Below are 19,815 nucleotides of genomic sequence, written 5' to 3'. Positions count from 1 at the left end.
GTGTCCCCTGGGGTACTTAACCAACTCACAGATTGAATCTGAACTATTCCTCACTGTGGTTACTTCAAGTAATACTTTATTATTTCAGCTTATTGAAAGCATAAAATACAAACACAAATTAAATTAAAAGTGCGCTATATATTACAGCACATGTACATGTTCTGAAACGAGCTATTGTTTGTAAATGTTTAAAGGGCAGTTAGTGCCTCATTTCATAGTTGAATAGTGCAAGTAACTTTTTTAATTGTCGTGGTCATGGCACTGTTTAACAAATCGCCACAAAACCTTTTAAAAAAGTGCTCTTTTCAGCTAGTTTGTGCATGGAAAGTTTCAGGGTGATCCATCAAGAAGGGTCGAGAAAAAAGGGGGGTCCCAAAATGCTAAATCCCCATGCATTTTCCATAGACTTCTTTAGGCAGGGCTACAGCAAAAACTGCTGACCAGAATTACACAAATTTTGCAGCAAGTTAGATATTTGTCTGAAGTTTTTTTGTGATTTTGTGTAAATCCTCTCAATAGTTTTTTAGAAATTAAGGGTCAAACCTATTTGTGTATCTGGACTGTTGCGTTCACGAGAGGGTCGAGAGAGTCTTGCGGGAGCGTCAATTCAAGAATAGAGCATTCTGATATGGCCCAGGGAGCTTTTTTTCCCTGGGGCCAATTTGCTCCAGCGGGAGTGAGTGCTCTAATTTGCTACAAGCAACATCAGAAAAATGTTGCAGACAGCCATTTCAGAACTCAGGGACTTTGTCCCCTGACCTGAAGTGTTAAATAAAAATAAAAATATAGGGACATGGTAGAAATACCCTGTCCTCTAGGCCCCATGGGTAGGGGGAACCCAGAGGGGCACTCCCTTGGGCCAAAAACAAACAAAAAATCTGCAATCTTTGCAGGACTCCTGCGGGATCAGGAAAAAAAATGTCATTTGGGCAGATTTCTTTCATTAAGAGGAGCAGGATGCACGCCCCCTCCCTGAGCCATTATAGGCCCTGGAGAGCCCACCCGCGGGCTAAAATCATCAAAAAAGAAGGAAAGGGGAGCCACGCAGCCCTCTTCCCGAGTTGTCACATGCCCTGGGGAGCCTACCCCCTCAGGGCTAAAATATCATCAGGAGGAAATGTGGCCGAGGGCCCCCTCCCCAAGCCTTGAAAAAGCCCTGGGGACCCATCCCCCAGGGGCGCTACCTTTTTGAAAAGAGAGGTGGTTGCATGGCCCCCCTCCCTGAGCTTTCTATGGCTCTGGGTATCCCATCCCCTGGGTCCAGCTCACATGCTGTTTCCCAGGGAGCCCACCCCAGGACACTGTATTTTCCCAGCGTGCACTGGCTCCCAGCTGAAGGGCGCTTTAAAAATGGATTGGAGCAGACTTTTAATCTGTTTCCTGCCCGCACTGACGTGGACAGGGAAACAGATCAAGAGATTGCTCCCATCCGGGGGGAGCAGCATAAATAGCTGCCCCTTCCAGGTAGGAGCAATATTGTGCTTGCTCCTGTTTGGTGGGAGTTTTAAAAATGCTCCCGCCACGCAGGAGCAAACAGAAGTTTCCGTGCCTGTGCAGGCAGTGAAACTACTATGTATCGAGAGGGGTGGGCTCCTCAGGACACGGCAAGTGAGACTGTCCCAGGGTATGGGCTTCCAGGGGCCTTTAATAGGTATGGGAGGGGGGTGGCCCTTTTTGAAAAGTTAGCAGCTCTGGGGGAGTGGGGTCCCTGGGGCCTTTTCAAAGGCTCAGGTAGGGTGGAAACGCAACATCCCCTCCCCCTTTTTGTTGAATTTTGGCCCAGGTGGTGGGCTCTTAGGGTTCCTTTAATGACACGAGGAGGCGGGGCCGCACAGCACCCTCCCCTTTTGTAAAGGATTTCAGCCCAAAGTCCATGTACCGCAGGAGTTGACTTTATGTAATTTAATAAAATATTACTTTATAATTTTAAAAAACTAGAACTTCACAGAAAAAAATAAAGGTTAAATTAACGTTATAGTTAGGTCTTATACATAGATCTGTTTTTGTTTTTGAAAAACCTTAGAAATTCATTGAAAAAAACAAAGCTCAAAGTATTGTTATAGTTAGGTGAATTTGCCAGGGACAACATTAATGTTTTGAACAAAAAAAAAAAAGAATTTCAGCAGTTATAGTTAGCAGAGCTATCTATACCGTTTTGCCCCGCCATGTACTTTTGACATCACATACTACATCACTCATGACATGTTCAATGACATCACTGATGACATCACTGATGACATCATCCAATGAGTGTGTTAGTTTGTTTTAAGTGGTGGGTAACTACCATAGAACGTCTCTACCTAATATTGTACAGCCTGTGTCCAGCTAATGGGTGTAAGTGTTTACAAAACGCGTGTTCTCCTCATACATCATACCCGTGTAGAGGTTTTTAACATGTTTTAAGTCTGGACATTGAAAGGTAACCCTGTGTGCAGGTGACAGTTGATGACTTGTGCTCAGCTTGTTCCATAAATGTTTTTTGGCTCTGCTTTGTGCAATTTTTCATCAGAAATTTCTGCGCTGTGTTGCGACTTATCCCTGCATCGTGGATGCGCCACATTTATGGGGCTATGCACCATGGAACAAGGTCCTGAGATGCGTCAGGAATTTCGATGCAAGTACAACTTATGTGATGCAAAGTTGATTTGCATGTCATAAAGCACCTTTACATGATGTAAATCAGCATTGCGTCTCGCAGAAGTGCTTTGCCTAGCGGGAATGTTTGAAAAAGCAATGCAATCTACACAAAAATACTCCTCAATACAGAGAACCATGGAAGGAGCCTTAGGGAGCCAGGAGGGTAATAACTCCAACCCTGAAGATCAGCCATCACCCCAAGGAAAAGGAATAGGAAGTGCAACTTTAATGATGAGGAGAACCACATACTGATGAGTGAAGTGACAAAGAATGAACACCACATTTGCTGCCTCAAAATTGCCGTTAGCAAGGAAGGATGCCATTTGGCAATCCATAGTGGACAAGATAAACTGCATTCTACAAACAAATAGACTGGAGTGCAAGTAGAGGTGACATGACTACAAACACAGGAACCTTAAGGCAGCAACCAATCAATCAATCAATCAATCAGGGGTTTATAAAGAGCGCTACTCACCTGTGTGAGTCTCAAGGCGCTGGGGGTGGGGGAAGCAGCTCCGGATCAGTCGAAGAGCCAGATCTTGAGGTCCTTCCTGAACATGTGCAGGGTTGGGGAGCATCTGATGTTCTTAGGGAGATCGTTCCAGGCCTTGGCCACGATGTAGGAGAAGGCTCTCCCGCCTGTTCTGTTTCTGCGGATGCGGGGGACCTCTGCCAGGGCGAGGTCAGCGGAGCGGAGGTTCCTCTTGGGTACGTGGAAGGATACTCTCTTGTTGAGGTATTTGGGTCCGATGTTGTCGAGGGATTTGTAGGCGTGGGTAAGGAGTTTGAAGTTGACCCGCTTCTCCACGGGGAGCCAGTGGAGGCCTCGTAGGTATTGGGTCATGTGTTCATGACACGGAGTCCCGAGGATGAGCTTGGCTGCGGCGTTCTGGATGGTTTGGAGTTTGTGTAGAAGGGTTCTGTTGATTCCGGCATATAGGGCTTTGCCGTAGTCGAGTCTGCTGGTTATGAGTGCGTGGGTGACAGTCCTTCTGCAGTCAGGGGGATCCATTTGAAGGTCTTGCGGAGGATGCGTAGGCAGTTGAAACTGGTGGAGGCGACAGCGTTGGTCTGTCCGTTCATGGAGAGGGAGGAGTCGAGGATGTTGCCGAGGTTTTGTGCGTGGTCTGTAGGGATGGGTTGGTCCCCGAGGGTGGAGGGCCACGAGGTGTTGTCCCAGGCAGAGGTGCAGGGTCCGAGGATGAGGACCTCGGTCTTCTCTGAGTTATGCTTCAAACAGTTGTCTTTCATCCAGGCTGCCACATTCTTCATTCCTTCCTGGAAACAGAGTCTGGTGTCTTCGGGCTTCTTCGTGAGTAAGAGGATGAGCTGGGTGTCGTCGGCGTAGGATACAATGCTGAGCCCATGCTGTCTGATGATGGCGGCGAGGGGGCCATGTAGAGGCCAAGTTGTGGTGGCTTTCAGAAGGAGAAAGGAGAGGAAGGATTGGGTAAAGGTGAAAGGAGGGGGAGCCGACAGAAGGAAGGTGAGCATACAGTGTTCTTGGCAAGTACAAGTGCAGACCTCTGTGGCGTAAGACCCTTGTTAGGGGGTCCACGACAGGGAGAGGAGGCATGCAGCATAGGCAGCCAAGCCAGAAGACGGTCCGGCTTGCGTCCCGCATCCCCCTAGACCTCTCCAGACCTGCCTCCCAACCCCTTCCATAGCTGCCCCCAGCAGGTCCTGCACGCACTGGACACCAGCATCCTAGCAGGTCAGTTTCTTCCACCATCCGCCATCCATCTCTTTGCCTCATCTGTAAATAGCACAAGTCTTCTGCTAACATTCTTTAAGTCCACGGATGCTAGCAGCCTCAGCACGCCGACTTCACCATTTAACGCATTGAGCCCTCCAAAGTTCAAACTGGTAAGTCTCTGTGGGAGGAGGTGTGCCCTATAGCTCCACTCCTCCAGTCAGCTAAACAACCAGCAGTAGCCAGGTGTGCAAACTGCCAGACCTCTCCTAGGCTTAGCCCTAGGCTTCCCCTTGGTAGGGAGCCCTCCTGCCTTCCTTGGGCCCGGTGACAAGGGTCGCCAGGCACGCATCAAACACAAATCACCAAGGCACGCAGGCAGCAAGAAGATACTGCAACTAGCCGAGTACAGCCTAGTAACCAGACAAGAGGTCAAGCCAAGAAGCCACCTCTGCCACCGCTTTTGCTCCAACAGTAAAATGCAACCAGATAAGGATGAGGTCTGAAAAATCAGGGCTCATGTAACCAACACCATTTGTCAGAAAATCCAAAGTGACTTAGATCTGTACCTCATTTCGGACACCAACTCCTCCACCTCACTGACTCACACAAAGACCTTCCCTCCGACAGCTATAGTGATTCAAATCATGAACTGCTTCACAAAAATATTGACTTCAGCCAGCAAGGAGAGTCACTCCATCCTTTCTATTGAGGGACTACCTCAGGAGGGAGCAACAGCTGCAGGGGGGTAAATGCCTACATATTCACCCCAAGCCCAGACAAACAAGCCGTGGTGCATACAATGTCTGCCCTCCCTCATCATAGAAAAGGGAACTGGCTGAATGCTCTTGGAATGCGCTTCAACCCTGGCAACCCCAAAATCACCAGTACCCAGTAGACAGGTTATCCGGAAGGATCAGAGCGGGCTCTTTGGCCCTCCAGACATCACAGCACTGACAGCTGCAGGCACCAGCCACAGTGTCAACCATGCATAGTAGCCTGATGGAATAGAGCGTCTCAGTCCAGAGAATGGCCAAACACAGCCTGACATAGTTGATTTTAATTAAGAACAACAATATAAGTCGTACATGGCCCAGTCAGTTCAGTTTGGCACTCAACCTAGTCCTCCCAGTGCACCTCTATCCTCCTTGAGCCCCCACATGCAACCTGAGCAGGACATGCCAGTAGCACAGATCCAATCCTGAGCCAATTATCGTCCTCAGACTACAACAATTTGCCCATAACTCGAGAAGCCCTTACTTCTCCCTCCCTATAAAATACTGGCAAATGGTCCTCCCAGCTTAGCACCATACAATCAATGGTAGACGCCATGACCTACCACTCAGTCCACGCTAGATGCTCAGGTGGATATTTTAAGTTATCTCGCCACTCTAATCACAGGCATCGCCTGGAAGCACTAAATAGCCTGACTAAGTGTGCGCAATCAGCCACGGCCCAGTGTAAAGCCTCTCCAGGGTTCTTGCCCATGCTCCCCAATACTGAACACACTGTCCAGTTTGCCACAAACCATGGAAGCCCTGCTACAAGACCACAGGGCACAGTACAGTTCGCCCAATGTTGTACTTAGGGGAAATGACGCGCAGCCAACCAGAGACATGCAACAAGGCGCACATAAGAACACTAACAAATCTAAGGCAAAAGACCTGGGGGTAACTACCCCCACTCTTCTCAAGGAGGGGACTCCTCCAGTACTGTCACTGCACCATCACAGTCACCCCAAAAGCCTACAGTAAAGACTACCCCTCAGTGGTTAATTTGCAAAATAAAAAGTGCCAGGGCTCTCCTCAGGAGGCAGCGCTAACAGGAGAAATGTGCTGGGGCAAACTGCCTCCTGACTAGAGCCCCGGCACTTATTATTCTGGAGAGGGCTTGGCCCAATGGCTACAGCTTCTGATTTCGGAGCTGGAGAACCAGGTTTGAGTCTCGGCGCAGCTCACCATACTGTGATTCTGTGGAAAATCACCTGCCTTCCAAATGAGTGTCTCCTTAACTGGTGCTATAAGCACCGGTGCTGAGGCTTAGGTGCTGGTGCTGAGCACCGGAAAGCACCTGCTCAAATTAAGCACTGCTACCCCTCCAAGCAGTTCAGTCAAGGCCAAGTTGATCAAAAGGACCTGTAAAACGTCTAAGAAAACAGCACAACAAGCTTCACTAATCACCAACTTTAGCAAGTCAAGAGTTGGTATATCCAATATTCATTAAACATTCAAAAGAAAAAGCGATGTGTCTCCCAGAATCAAAAGTCCCAGCCACCGGAACTGCACAGATCACCTCAGACTCTGGGATGCAATTCCTGATCAACTTACCTCTTACGATCCTTCAGAGGGAGATAGGAGCAGCCGAGAGCCCGGCCCCATTGAATGGCAAGCTCAAAGCACTACCTACCCCAAAGCAGACAATCACAGGGTGCCACTGGGATCATCAGAGCGCTTGAAACTAAAATGTACAACTAACGGCATATCTACAAGTGAGCAAGCTAATTCTAAGCCACTGAGATCCTCAGAGCCCCTGGAACTAAGACGCACAACCAACGGCATATCTATCAGTAAACAAGCTAATTCTAAGCATCTCATCAAAGTCTGTACTTATCAAGAAACTCTGCTCAACTATCCCACGAGAGGCCCCCTGTCCTCAAGCCGTGAGAAAGCCAACACGCAACATAGTTCCCCTCTTGCAAACTCAATTACCTGGGCTTCCCAAAATCGCCCATTTGAATCTCCAGAGCATAACAAGCTGATTCCTGAATACCTAAACGAGGGTTCCGCATCACATTTTAAATAGGGTTAACATCATTCAGCCACTTCAATCAATCCCCATCCTGAAACATAAATTCCTCAGATATCTTGTCAATAGTTTCTACAACCGCGTGGGGACTAAGTATCGAAATCCACTCTGGTCACCTTTGTCTCTCACTCATGGGTGGAACCAATCCTGGCAAAAACAACACTACTAGAAAGTTGAGGAATTGCACCCAAAAGAGTGAAGGCAAAACGATATCCAAGCGTGCTCATTCGCCAGTTTTTAAGAATGCACAAGGAACGCAAAGTCTCAAAGACTCGGAAAACAATTCTATCGACTGTAACTGGTTGCCAACTGCCCTCCCCGCAAAAAATAGTTTCTGACAAAGCGACGAGATTCATAACACCCATCACACATCTAAGACAAAAATAAAAATCTGCTCTTGGAACACTTGCAGCCTGGTGCAAGAACTTGAAGATGAAGAGATCGTGTCATTCTGGAGTAACTTTGAGATCCTTATCATTCAGTAAACCTGGGCTCAAACAACTGTCCCTCTGATGGGCTACATAGAATATCAAAAGCTTGCCAACAAAGTCAGCAGCTACAGATGCTCAATGGGTGGCCTAACAATTATTACCTCATCATCTATGCACTGCATAACGCAGGAGACCCCCTTGAAAGAATCATGGGTGCAAGAAATGATCTTCATGAGAAGCACTCCCTCCTGGTCATTAATGTTTACATAAATGCTAGTAGAGCAAAAAAGAAAGCCAAACTGAACAGACTTGTAACAATGATAACCAAGCTCAAGATAACATTTCAGCTGGTAAACATCCTGCTCTCCAGCGATTTCACCACAAATTTGTTTGGGGGCATTAAGGGCCTGAAAGATAATGAATTGGACATAACCTGTGACAGTCTGTTTCAAAGAGTGGCCGCAAAAACCCGCTGGAGCAAATTGGCTGAGTCCTTCTTGTCAAACTGTGAAGTTCTGGACCTCAGGCTCATAAACGGTTGAGTGGGGACACACCACCAGGCTGGACTTGAGTAACAGAAAAGTCCACTTCCTACATTGACAGGGAATAACATCCCAAATAAATATGCAACATCAACAGAAGACCTCTGCAGAGTCAAACTGGAGAGAATGCGGAAAGATGGTGCTCCCGGCTCAAATGGGCTTCCAACAGCCCTCTTTGAATCTGATCCTTCATGTTGGTCTATGGCAATGTCACCACTGGTGGAACACTGCCTGGCAAACAACTGAATTCCTGACTGATGGAGAGGATCGATCATTCAGCCAACCTTCAAAGGGGATCGAAATCTGAGCCTTGCAATTACCACCTCATTGCTCTAATTGATCACAACGCCAAACTGTTTGCCAGCCTTCTGCTCAATTACCTAACTCCTTGGGTCGATGAAGGACAGATCATTCCCAGAAATCAGTGTGGCTTCAGAGACAACAGTGGTACCACAACAAGTCTGATTCCCCTGGCCCAAATGCGCGACAAAGTTCTCAGGAGTGGATCTGTGCTCTACTCTGCTTCACAGACTTCAAAGCTGCCTTTGATAGTATTCCCAGAGCTTCCCAGTGGCGCAAACTGCAGGTTTGTGGTCTTCCAGCCAACTCACAAAGACCAACTGAGGAGCTGTACTTAAGCACATGGGTTTGGGCCAAATTAGGAGACGGCACATACATCTCCAAAAAGATCTCCACAGACTCGGAGTTGAAACAAGGCTGTGCAATTGCCCCCTGCTTTTTAATCTGTACATTGCTGACCTGTTGAAGGCGCTAGACAAAGTCAACTGACACCCTTCCAAATTGAGAGGTCAACATATGACACACCTGCTCTACTCGGACGAACTTGTGCTACTAAGTCAAACCAAAATTGTCCTTCAGCATCAACTCTTCACCCTACACTCTTACACTGTCAAGGACAGCCTTGAAATTACCCATACAAAAACCATGACATCATCTTCAAAAAGAAAACAGCAGGTTGCGGTAGGTGGCACCTCAACGGAAAATGGCTTCAGCACGGTGCCGAGTATAAAGGAACATTTAAATCCCACTTGCTCTCCCTGAAAAACAAAGGCACAAGCCGTATGCTCGCCCTCACGCCCCTTGCCCAGAAATTTCAGGGACCAAGCTTAGTTCCCTTACTTCAGTTGATAAAAGCAAAAGTAATTCCCATGCTGTCTTATTGGAGTGAAATCACTCTGGATTTGGAGGCCATGCTGCTGGATATATCCATCACTAAAACCCATAAATCTGCTCTTCGTCTGCCAAAAAAAGCATCACCGGCACAAATGAGACTCGAGTTCAACATAACAAAGCAGTCCTGGGCCAGAAGCAGCACATTTCTAAATCTTTGTCATAGGCTTCAACTAGCTCCGCAAGACACTATGAATGGGTTACTCTGGAGAGACCTAGGGGCATATTATCTACAATCTGCGATAATCATCGCAAACCGGGGCTAGAGCGTTTTATTGTATCGCTGCATATCGCTGGATTTTCTCACCCTGGTAGCGGTGTTTTATCGTTGCGTCGCTCACAGGCGATGCAAAATCCAGTGAAATCTGTGGAAACCAGCGATAGCAGTCTGAATCCTGCGATATTGGAATGCTTGCTGATACGCAAGTGTGTACTTAAGCTGACAATTCACCTTCCATTGAAGAGATTGGTAAATCAGCTTTTTTTTAGGTGTAAATTTCTAGCGATAACCGCGATTAGCGGGACTTTTTTGATCGCTTCGCGGGTCCAGGCCAGCGTTGCTAATACAGCGAAGTTGTGTTTGCAACTTATTTAATGGAGTTCTTGTAAGGAACGCCTACTTTGCATCTAATTAGCGATATATATCACTGGCCTGTGATGCATCCCGAAACCGGCTTATATCGCAAGATATCATGCGCTAATGCATGTTGACGAGGCCTTGATGATAGTGCGATAATGAAATCGCCGCTTTAGTGCCGAAAAGGACCACTAAAGTGGCGAAAACACGCTTGCTAATATGCCCCCTAGTACGCTTGCGAGTTCGAACCTGTCACCAGGCTGAAATTCCCAGCCTGAACCCAGAAAATACCACAGTAAATTGAAAAACAGTTAAATTCCTAGAGTTAGCCGTAACAAGATTAGGCGCCGCAAACACCACCCTTGTTGCTGAACTCTTTCCTAAAATCTGTCTTCCTCATTAAACAGCCTCCATAGAACATTTGAAGCAGTGCAGGGATCATCCATTGTTCTAATACACTTTGCACTTTCTACCTGCATGAGCCCCAAAGAGGAATTCCAGGAGGAACACCGCTGCACAGCTGCTACTACACCATAAACATCTGCAGCCATCTGGGGCCAACTTGTGCTGCCTTGGCATTTGCACTTTCCATACCGGCTCTGGCAAGCAAACTGACTGTTTGATGAACGCTCAGAGCCAACATCCAAAGCAGCCTCGGGCGAACTGTCTGCTGCCTCGCACTAAGCACCTTTTTATCTGCTCTGCTGTCTAAAAAAATGAATGTATTAGGGGATGTTTAGGCCAATTATAACAACCTTTGCAGTGGTTACAATGTTGTTGCTCCACTTCGCACTTTCTCTTGCACTCCTCGGCCCTTTGCCTTTCGCGTTCTCATTTACTCTGCTGCTAAGCACCCAATTAATAAGGATGGCTTCTCCTGCTCTGCTGCTATGCTCTGGTTATAAAAATCATCTGCCTTGCACTTTTGCCTTTTATAGTCTTAACTAATTCCCTCAAGAGCCAGGGGGTTTATTTTGTTTGTTTGAAAACTCTGTTTATTGGCATTTTTTCCCATTACAACATTAACGCAATGACATGGTATAGTAGACATTACATTAGCAGTCCATGGACTTAGCATCACATTACAATGATTGAGGTGCGAGATGGAGGGCCCAATGCTTGGCTGCTGTCATAGGCATATGTGGTGGACGAAATCCTACAACAGGCACGTTAGTGGTCGACCTCCTGGCTTTGCGGCCTATCGTTCTCAGTTTGGCGGGTGGGCGGGTTGCGATAGTGCAGCCCCTTCTTCCGTGTCCGTTGCCGCTATTCTGAGCAGATAACTAGTAAGCGGCTTCCAGACATCACAGGGACGGGAGCGGGGGATAGCAGCTCGGCATCGATATTGTTTTGTTCCTGGCAATAAGTGAGGCCATGCAACCATTCCTTAAATTTAGGTGCTCTGCCCCTCCCCCACCTACAAGCAATTCTGCGTTTGGCAACAAGTGAGGCTATTGCCAGAAATGTTTTAACGAGACCTTTGTGCTCAGGAATGTATCCCAGGAGACCCATTTCTGGTTTAAGAACCATCAGCGTTTCTATCATGTCTCCCAAGGCGTTCCCCACTTCCTCCCAATATTGTGCTATGGTGCGACATTCCCATGCTATGTGTAGGAAGCCCGCTCCCTTCTGCCTACAGCGGACACATCTGTCACTGTCTCTTAGTTGGAGTTTATGGAGCTGTACCAGGGTATAATACATCCTATGAAGTAATTTAAAATGTATAATTCGAAACCTTCTGCTGGCAGTATTATGTTCAGTTTCCTGGCAGCTGTAACCCTAGGCATCCTCCATGATCGGGTGCCCCAATTCCGCTTCCCAGCTCTGTTTTGCTCTCAGTGTATTGTGTGTCCCCGCCCCTGCTGTGGCTTTATATATGCGGGACACTGCGTGTGGTGCCCCCGTCTGTAATATTTGGTGCAGTGGTAGTAATGTGGGAGGTTCCTCTGGGAACGCGGGGGTGGCAGCTTTGACAGCTTGTCGCAAGCGGAGAGATAAGAAGCAGTCCATAGTGGTGGGCGGTGTGTTGCTTGTAAAATCGGCCGCGGTTTTGAACTGTCCTTGAATGTACAAGCTTTCCCAGGTATGTATGCCGTGTTTGAGTAGCATACGCTTACAGATCCCTTCCCGTGTAACGAGCAGGTTATGTTGGTCAAATAGTGGGAATAACGAGGAATACAGCATGGGGACTTGGGACCTTTTGGCGATGGCGCGCCATGCGTAATTTGTACATGCTACGGTGGACCCCTTACCCCCGGCCGTGTTGTCATCCACCCCCAGGAACCCCACCAGAGGTAGGGGTGCCATAAGCCCTGTTCTATGGCTAAATGTGTCATGAAGGGCGGAGGGGTGAGCCAATATGCCGCGAAGTGTGCCTGAGCACTGAGATAGTAGAGTTCAGAATCAGGTGTGTCATACCCACCTTGTGCGAAAGGCAATGTGAGGGTGCACCATTTGATCCAAGGCTGCTTCCCACCCCATGCAAGATGGATGAGTTGACTCTTCAGTTGAGTGAAGAAAGGACGCCCCGGTGAGAAAGGGATATTTGTGAATAAGTTTAGGAATTTGGGTATGATGACCATCTTCATTAAGGCTATCCAACCAGCTAAAGAGAGCAGGAGGGCAATCCATTTATTGATCAGGTCCTCTACCTTGGCAAGAACTACCCCATAGTTGGCACACATTAGTTCTTCCCTATCTCTGGTGACAGTGATTCCTAAATTTCGGACCTAACTATCGCTCCATATCAGAGGAAAGGAACGGTACAGCTCGTGAGCGGCATGATTTTGGATTTACCCCAGTTGATGGTAATGCCCAAGAAAGCCCCAAATTTTATTATTTTGCGTATCATAGCTTTTAGCCCATCTACTGGATTTCGCACATATAGCGTGATATCGTCCGCATAGAGCAGCACCAATACCAGCCTTGTGGGGTAGTCTAGCGCATGTGGTTTGTGGTGCTGCCGTAACATAGCTGTCAATGCTTCCATAGCTATAGCGAATAGTAGTAGTGAGAGGGGGCACCCCAGCCGCGTGCCTCTGGTAATGCTAAAGGCGGGGGAACGTTCTCCATTCAGTAGCAAGGAAGCGCAGGGTGGTTGTACAACAATTTAATCCACATGAGAAACCACGGAGGAAATCCCATGTGTGTTAAGACAGCGAGAAGGTACCCCCATTCCAGGGAGTCAAACGCTTTGGTGGCGTCTAGGAAGACCGCCAACGCCTGTTCCTCCTGGTCGAAACCATGCAGGATAGAGAAGAAGGTCCGCAAGTTATGCGAGGTAGATCTGCCAGGTATGAAACCCGCTTGGTCAGGTCGAATTAGTCTGTCCATCAAAAGTGTGAGCCTATTGGCCAGGACTTTTGCCAAGATTTTAATGTCACAATTTATCAGTGAAAGTGGTCTGTACGAGTCTGGAGAGTCGGGGGCTTACTGGGCTTCAGTAGTGATATCAAAATTGCTTCTAGCATAATAGGCGGTAGTGTACCCGTTTGGGCAGCTTCCTTATAAACTGCCATCAGGAAAGGAGCCAGTGTGTCTATGTAGCTTTTATAGAATTCTATCCCGAGGCCATCTGGTCCTGGCGCTTTGCTATTGTTTATTTGCATTATAGCTTCTCATATTTCATCTAATTCCAGGTCAGCCACCAAGAATTCCCTCTGCCTATTACCAAGCCAAGCTAATTCAACCTGTTGCAGATATTGCGGCGTCTCATCTTGTCGCGCTGCACATGATGTGTATAGTGTGCTGTAGTGTCAGGTGAAAACCCCCATTATGGCTGTAGTGTCTCTATGTGTCAGCCCTTCACCAGGGGGTTTGTTAATAATGTTTTTTATGTGTTTTAATAGTGGTTCACGTTTTGTTCTAAACTGCTGTCTTGAAAATGAGATGCATGCTTGTAAATGTTTTAATTAACTGTACAATAAATTCGTACTTTCCTTGAGCAAAACCAATGTTTGCAGCCCAGTCCAGCTCTTCCAAATTTCTCAGGTCCATGCACGATGTGCTGCGCCAGTCAAGGTACATCCTTTGAATACTGGGACTTGTAGTGTAATGTATTCCGTTATAGAACAGGACTACAAGTTCCAGAATACAAAGTAAAAAACCTGAACTGGAGCAGCACATCATGCATAGGTCTTGAAAACTTTGCAGATATGCCAGTGCCAATGCAGGCCACAATGCACCATGACGCAAGTGTGCTTTTATTAGGGCAAGGCAGCCAAAAGTGTACTGTAATGTAAATGTAGTTCATGTGGCTTTGTAGAGGGTCAACCTGTCATCCAAGAGGGTTTCCAGGTGCTGTGTAGGTGCATACTCTGCAAGTAGGATCAGTGGAAGAGCCTGGTGTACTGTTTCTACAACAAATCCATATTTGACACAGCTGTCCTGATGTGCTGGGGAAGTTTTTCCAGGTGTAGCCTGCTATGTAAGAGAACACCCTACCTCATGTCTTGCTCACATGGATATAGGGGTGAGGTTGAGTGCAAGTGACAGAGAGAGGAGGTTCATGAGTGGTTGGTGGAAGTTTAGATGGTGTGTGAGCTAGGTGAGTCCCTGGTAGTGTAGTGCCTTGTAGGTGTGAGTAAAAGACTCACAGATGATGGACGGACTGCAGAGTATATCAAACAGTCTGCCGCAGTTAATAGATCTGGGTTAAATCCATCGTTCTTTTGCTCCCCTTGCCACCCCAATTTAGACCCAGCCATATGCAAATCAGTATTGACCCAGTGCCTCATGGGAACAGTCCAGACAGAACTGCCGAGCCAGGTCCTCCCTGGACCGGAAACCAGCATCCTGGGACTGGTTTCAGGGCATCACCCCTCATCAGCCAGGCTAGATTAAATCCAGTGGCACAGTGTATACATTTTAGAGAGTGAGGCTGGGTGAAGAAATTTGTGGGACTCTGCAAATGAGCGCCTAGGATTTCAAGGGAATGGAGTATGCTTGAGCTGTTGCATACTTCAAATGATGAAGGAGGCGAAGCACTTAAGAAATGGTTCTTAGTTTCTTGTACTGTGGAGTATGGAGATTAAGGTGTGTGTGCCAGGAAACTACAGGATTTCCCTGAAAAGTGCAGCAAGGTGGCTTGCTGTGTAGTGCTGTGTGTGTGTGTGTGTGTGTGTGTGAGCTATGACCCCAGGGTGCAATAAGGCACAAATTGCATGCAAGCAAATACAGCAAGGCAGCTTAGTGTGTTGTGCAGCATGAAAGGAAGAGTGCAGAACTGTGTGAGGTATAACAATATATTTAATCTCTTGGCTACTGCTGGGGCACCAATTGATGCCGAGAGCAGATGCAGATGCAGGCATCATTGCTACACGGTGCAATGGTCCCTGCAGTGGTGTTAGGAAGCAAAATTTTGCATCAATGCAGGCAGACAGTAGAAATGCCCTGTAACATGTTAAATAAGGCCCATTCCTGCACTCACTTTTTCAGGCAGGACAGCAGGCTGCCTAGCTGCAGTGCATTGTTTGAAATGTACACAAATAGGCTCCCGGGTAAATACTTGGTTGTGTGATCAATGCCATATGAAAAGCAACAATAGTACAACATGGACATATTCAGTTGTGGATACATATGTTCCATATATTCCTGTGTAATTGAAAGTGAAGAAAAATACTGTTTGAATGTTAAAAAATCACGTAGGTCATATTCTGTCATGGAATCTTCTTAGCATATTTTAATTTCTTTGCAGGGGACCAAACATCATCTCCTTGAGACCAGCCTGACTCTGATTCCCAATCTGCTGATGATACCAACCTGCCCCCCAGGGATTAAGACACCATCCAACAGCTCTGGGACACTTTTGATACTTCTACTCCGGTATTGGCAAGGGAAGACAACGTTGTTCGGTCTTCAGATGAACCAACACAGACTGGACATGGACCATCAACCTTCACAGCTGAGGACTCTGAGGACTCTCAAGTTGCTTTTCAACCGAGAGTGGTAGGAGTCCAGCAGCGAATGGCTGATGAAGTGCGGTTAGGGATGGAGACCAGAGCGAGCAGTCTTGAAGGAGTCCGTAGGTGTCTTAGCCCCAATAAGGGATTGACACAGGCAATCACAGTCACCTACTCTAAGCTCCACGGGATTGATGACTCCATGTCTGACATTGCTGGTGTCATGATGTAGATGGAACAACAACACCAGCCTTCTACATCTGGCATGAGTGAAATTGTGTGGCAGCTGGGAGCCAACAATACATCCATCCAGTCCCTGGAGGCCAAGATAGACTCCTACATAGCATCAAAAAGTGCCCTCAATAGCAAACTTGATTTATTGGCCAAACAGCAAACTGTAGTGAAGGTGTATGAATCAGGAAACAGACAAAGTAGTAGGTTTAGAAGTTTATTCCAAGTATATGCCAGGTTGAAACCCCACCAGGAGCAGCTTCTTTCTTGCTCAGCCCAATCCCAACTGACTACAAGAGTGCAGCATACTAACATTCCATTGCATCACATGAATGTCAACATTCTACATGATAACTAGACTGGCTAAGCAGAAAGGCAAAACACTACACATCTTCCCCTTTATAATGGCATCAAAAAGCACAAGATATAAACAATGCAATAACATAACACAATATGAACAAATAGAAACACGTATAGGAAGAGCAACAAACGAGAACAGCAAGAATAACAAATGAAGAGAACAATAATTACATAAGGAGAGGAATACAAAATGTGAAAAAGATGTGAAACACAATACAAAAAACATATAAAGAGTAGAAGTAAAGCAAGGATGAAGGAAAAAGTAGGGGAAGTTAAGCAAGGATGAAGGAAAAAGTAGGAGAAGTAAAGCAAGGATGAAGGAAGGAAGATATCTTCTCTTTCAAGGACAAAAGAGAATTACACAACACGTTCAAGGTTACAGCAAAACACACCAATTGGCCAGACTGGTATGAAGGCGTGAACCGACAAACGGTCAGCAAAGAAGAAGAAACACACAAAAAACAAGAAAAGTACTCCTAACAGGAGAAAACAGCAAGAATCTCCAAGAAAGAAAGCAAGAAGAATGATGAGGAACCACACCCAACAGGAGTACGAACAAATGTGAATCCGAGGGAAAACCTCAATTGCCAGGAACTAACATGAATGAAACCTTTGCGCAAAGTGAAACAGGAACTGGCAGAACTTTTGAAGAAGAATAATGCAGGACTTTTGAAGTGAATCAATGGAAGAGGTTCTGTGCACAGAACTAAGAAAACTCATGAGTATAAAATAAATAAAGAAGAATGAAAATGCAGGTGACAAACATCAAGAAGAATTTGCGAAAACATTCTAACATAGTTTGAACTGAAGGCAGAAAATGAAATGTGAAGCACGAAAAATGCAGATAACAATGCAGATAACAACCAATCTCAATTATCACAAAAATTGCATATAAATTGAAAGTTACAAAGCTGGAATTTGCGAATAAATAATTGTAAGAAATAAGTAAAAACAAGTAAAGCTTGTAGAACAAAATTTGGAATACAATAGAATCATTAAGTATCCATTAGAAAATTACAACTGCTACATAATACTTACCGGTGAGCAAATTCTCACCCGATAAGTGGGACTGTGGAAGGAAATCATGCCAGAACATAAAAATTAAGGTGCAGTGGAAACGTGAGTAGAAATTACATTAAGTATGTATCACAAAATCATGCATGAACATGAATAAAATAGTTAAGGTGCAGTGGTAACTTGAATAAAAATTAGATTAACCATGTATCACACAGTAAATGTCCCCAAAAACAATAAAATTAAATAAATAAGGTAGTCACCGTTGTCCATTAGCGTAAATATGTGGAAAGAGAACATAAAAGGCTGTGCGAATCAGCGCAGAGGACTCGCAGCAGAAACACATCAGAATAATGTAGATGCAAAGAAATTGTGTGAATCAACGCAGAAGGAGTCGCGGCAGGATTCAAGAAAACTTTATAAACTGCAAGTTGTAGACAATAAAGGTGTAAATAAAGTACTCACGCACTTTGTGCCTTTTTAGGTCTCGCCTGAGTCAGCGCTCAGGCGCTGCTCTCGCGAGAGCTTTTGTAAACGGGGGATTTGAAAGTGCAAACTAGTGCTTTCAGGCCTCCAAATACAGTGCATGTGCGGCGGGCGCGCGCACCATTTGGCAGCCTGCGTGATCATTTTGCGGCCGCTTTGATGTTCTCAGTGAGCCGCGCGGCCACTGAGAACATCAAAGCGGCCGCGAAAGTGCACACCATTTGCCAGCCTGCGTGCCTCTCTCCCCTACCCCCTCCCTTATACCACTGCCTGCTTGTTTTTAATGTTATCATTTTCAAGGTTTCTCAGTTTTAATTATATTTAATGGATTCATTTAATTCCCTGAGTTTTTTCCTAACTTCAGCTTACCTGCTCGAAAAGACGGCATGCCAAGTTCAGAGAATTCCTGTCGGTAAATTACTTATGAAAGGATGCGCCCACCCTCCCTCCCATGGCCGCTGCCATCTCCTCGGCTCGAGGACAATGACTCCGAGTGAAAACAGAAGAAAGCGTGTGAAAATTGGAGCCGTGCTGGGGACCGAACCGTCACTGCAGACGTGATGTGTTGTTGGAGACTTCTTATTAACTGGTCATCTCCGGTTGATATTTTTGCAACTTTTCCCCTACCTCTAAACGGAAAATTATAAAATCCACGTTTGTGTTGCAAACTCATCATCTTCTGTGATGCCCCCATACACCCTCCCCCGCTCTCTAAAACTTCACAGGACTCACACAAGCAAAGCGATCAGTTGGCCAAACATTGTACGTTTGTCGTGATTTAAAGCAAGCCCCAAAAGTACGAACACATTTGTGGTCCACTCCAAATGATGTAGACACAAAGTGAAGATACAAGCCTTAAAGCGAATATTTGCTGAAAGCGGCCCAGAGGTTCTGCACAAGACATCACGCATACATGGGACTGAATGTCAGTAAGGCTGCGGCATACAATTCAGTCAAAACAACTGCGTTTTGGGAGTTGTAGTCTTGTTTTCTGCAGGTGAACGCCACTAACGCCCAGGACAGCAATTCGTTTTAAAAGAGAGTGCATACACAGGAATACCCGATTATAAATATTTCTGCCCACCTTGTGCACTTCCCATCACGTCCTGAACTCTTGTAAATCTTTTTTTTTTCTTCAGTTTTTTTATAGCACAAACTCAACTCGAAGGAACCAAAGCGCTTTCCATAAGCACCGGTTGCATTACAAACGAACACGTTTTTTGTAGTCACGAGTGATTTGTCCCGAATCAAGGAATGCTTGAGTTAGTTCTCTAGCTCAAGGTCAGCCGCTAGGCCACCAGACCCTTTGAGTTTTGTCTCGTTATGATTTTTGCCTTCGCTCTATTACGCGCACTAAGCTCTCTACAGCGCTCTGACACCTATGCTGAGCGTGGTCTTTGCAGTGTGTCAACCTCAACAAACAAACATTCACAAACAAAAGCCATTTCCCTTTCGAAATTTCACCTCAGTCAAAATTATTGTAGACTTAAAACAACAGCGCGATGTCTGTAGGAGGGGTAGGGGCCGTGGGGCTCGCACCACCATAAATTAAGGGTTAGGTGAGTGAAAGAGGGGCGGTCGTATTACACAAAGGTGCGCTGCAAAATGCAGTAAACACCCAAAATGTGCAGTTTTCTGTGTGAAAGAAGGGATATCGTATCACAAATGTTTTGAAGCTAAGTTGCAAGCACAAATACAAGGAAAGAGCAAAAGCTGTAAGGGGGGCCGGACGGGACAGAGACAGAATCCCGCACCCCCGGAATTCCCTGGAGTGTAAAAGATTTTTCTCAACGGGGATTAATATTTTCCCAGTGAATAAACACCAAGTTATGGAGGCAAATGCACATTATGCAAAATGCTAGTGTGGCATTGTAAGTTACTTTTTTCGAGCAAAATGCATTCTTGCCAATTTTGACCGAAGGAGAGCGCTTCGAAAACAAAAATAGCA

General features: G+C 46.2%; 1 long non-coding RNA gene across 1 annotated transcript in view; it reads left to right on the top strand.

The window, feature by feature from the left end:
- LOC146810132 (uncharacterized) overlaps nucleotides 1-17,841 on the top strand; it is a 28,387-nt gene extending 10,546 nt beyond the window's left edge. Inside the window, exon 2 of the long non-coding RNA XR_014966549.1 lies at nucleotides 15,572-17,841. This is a non-coding gene — a long non-coding RNA (uncharacterized LOC146810132). The remainder of the gene's footprint in view (nucleotides 1-15,571) is intronic.
- Nucleotides 17,842-19,815: the final 1,974 nt, after the last annotated feature.

This window comes from Triturus cristatus, chromosome 7 (assembly GCF_964204655.1).
Source record: "Triturus cristatus chromosome 7, aTriCri1.1, whole genome shotgun sequence".
NCBI lineage: Eukaryota > Metazoa > Chordata > Amphibia > Caudata > Salamandridae > Triturus > Triturus cristatus.
Note: the sequence above shows the minus strand (reverse complement) of the source record. Positions and strands in the feature narration are given on the sequence as shown.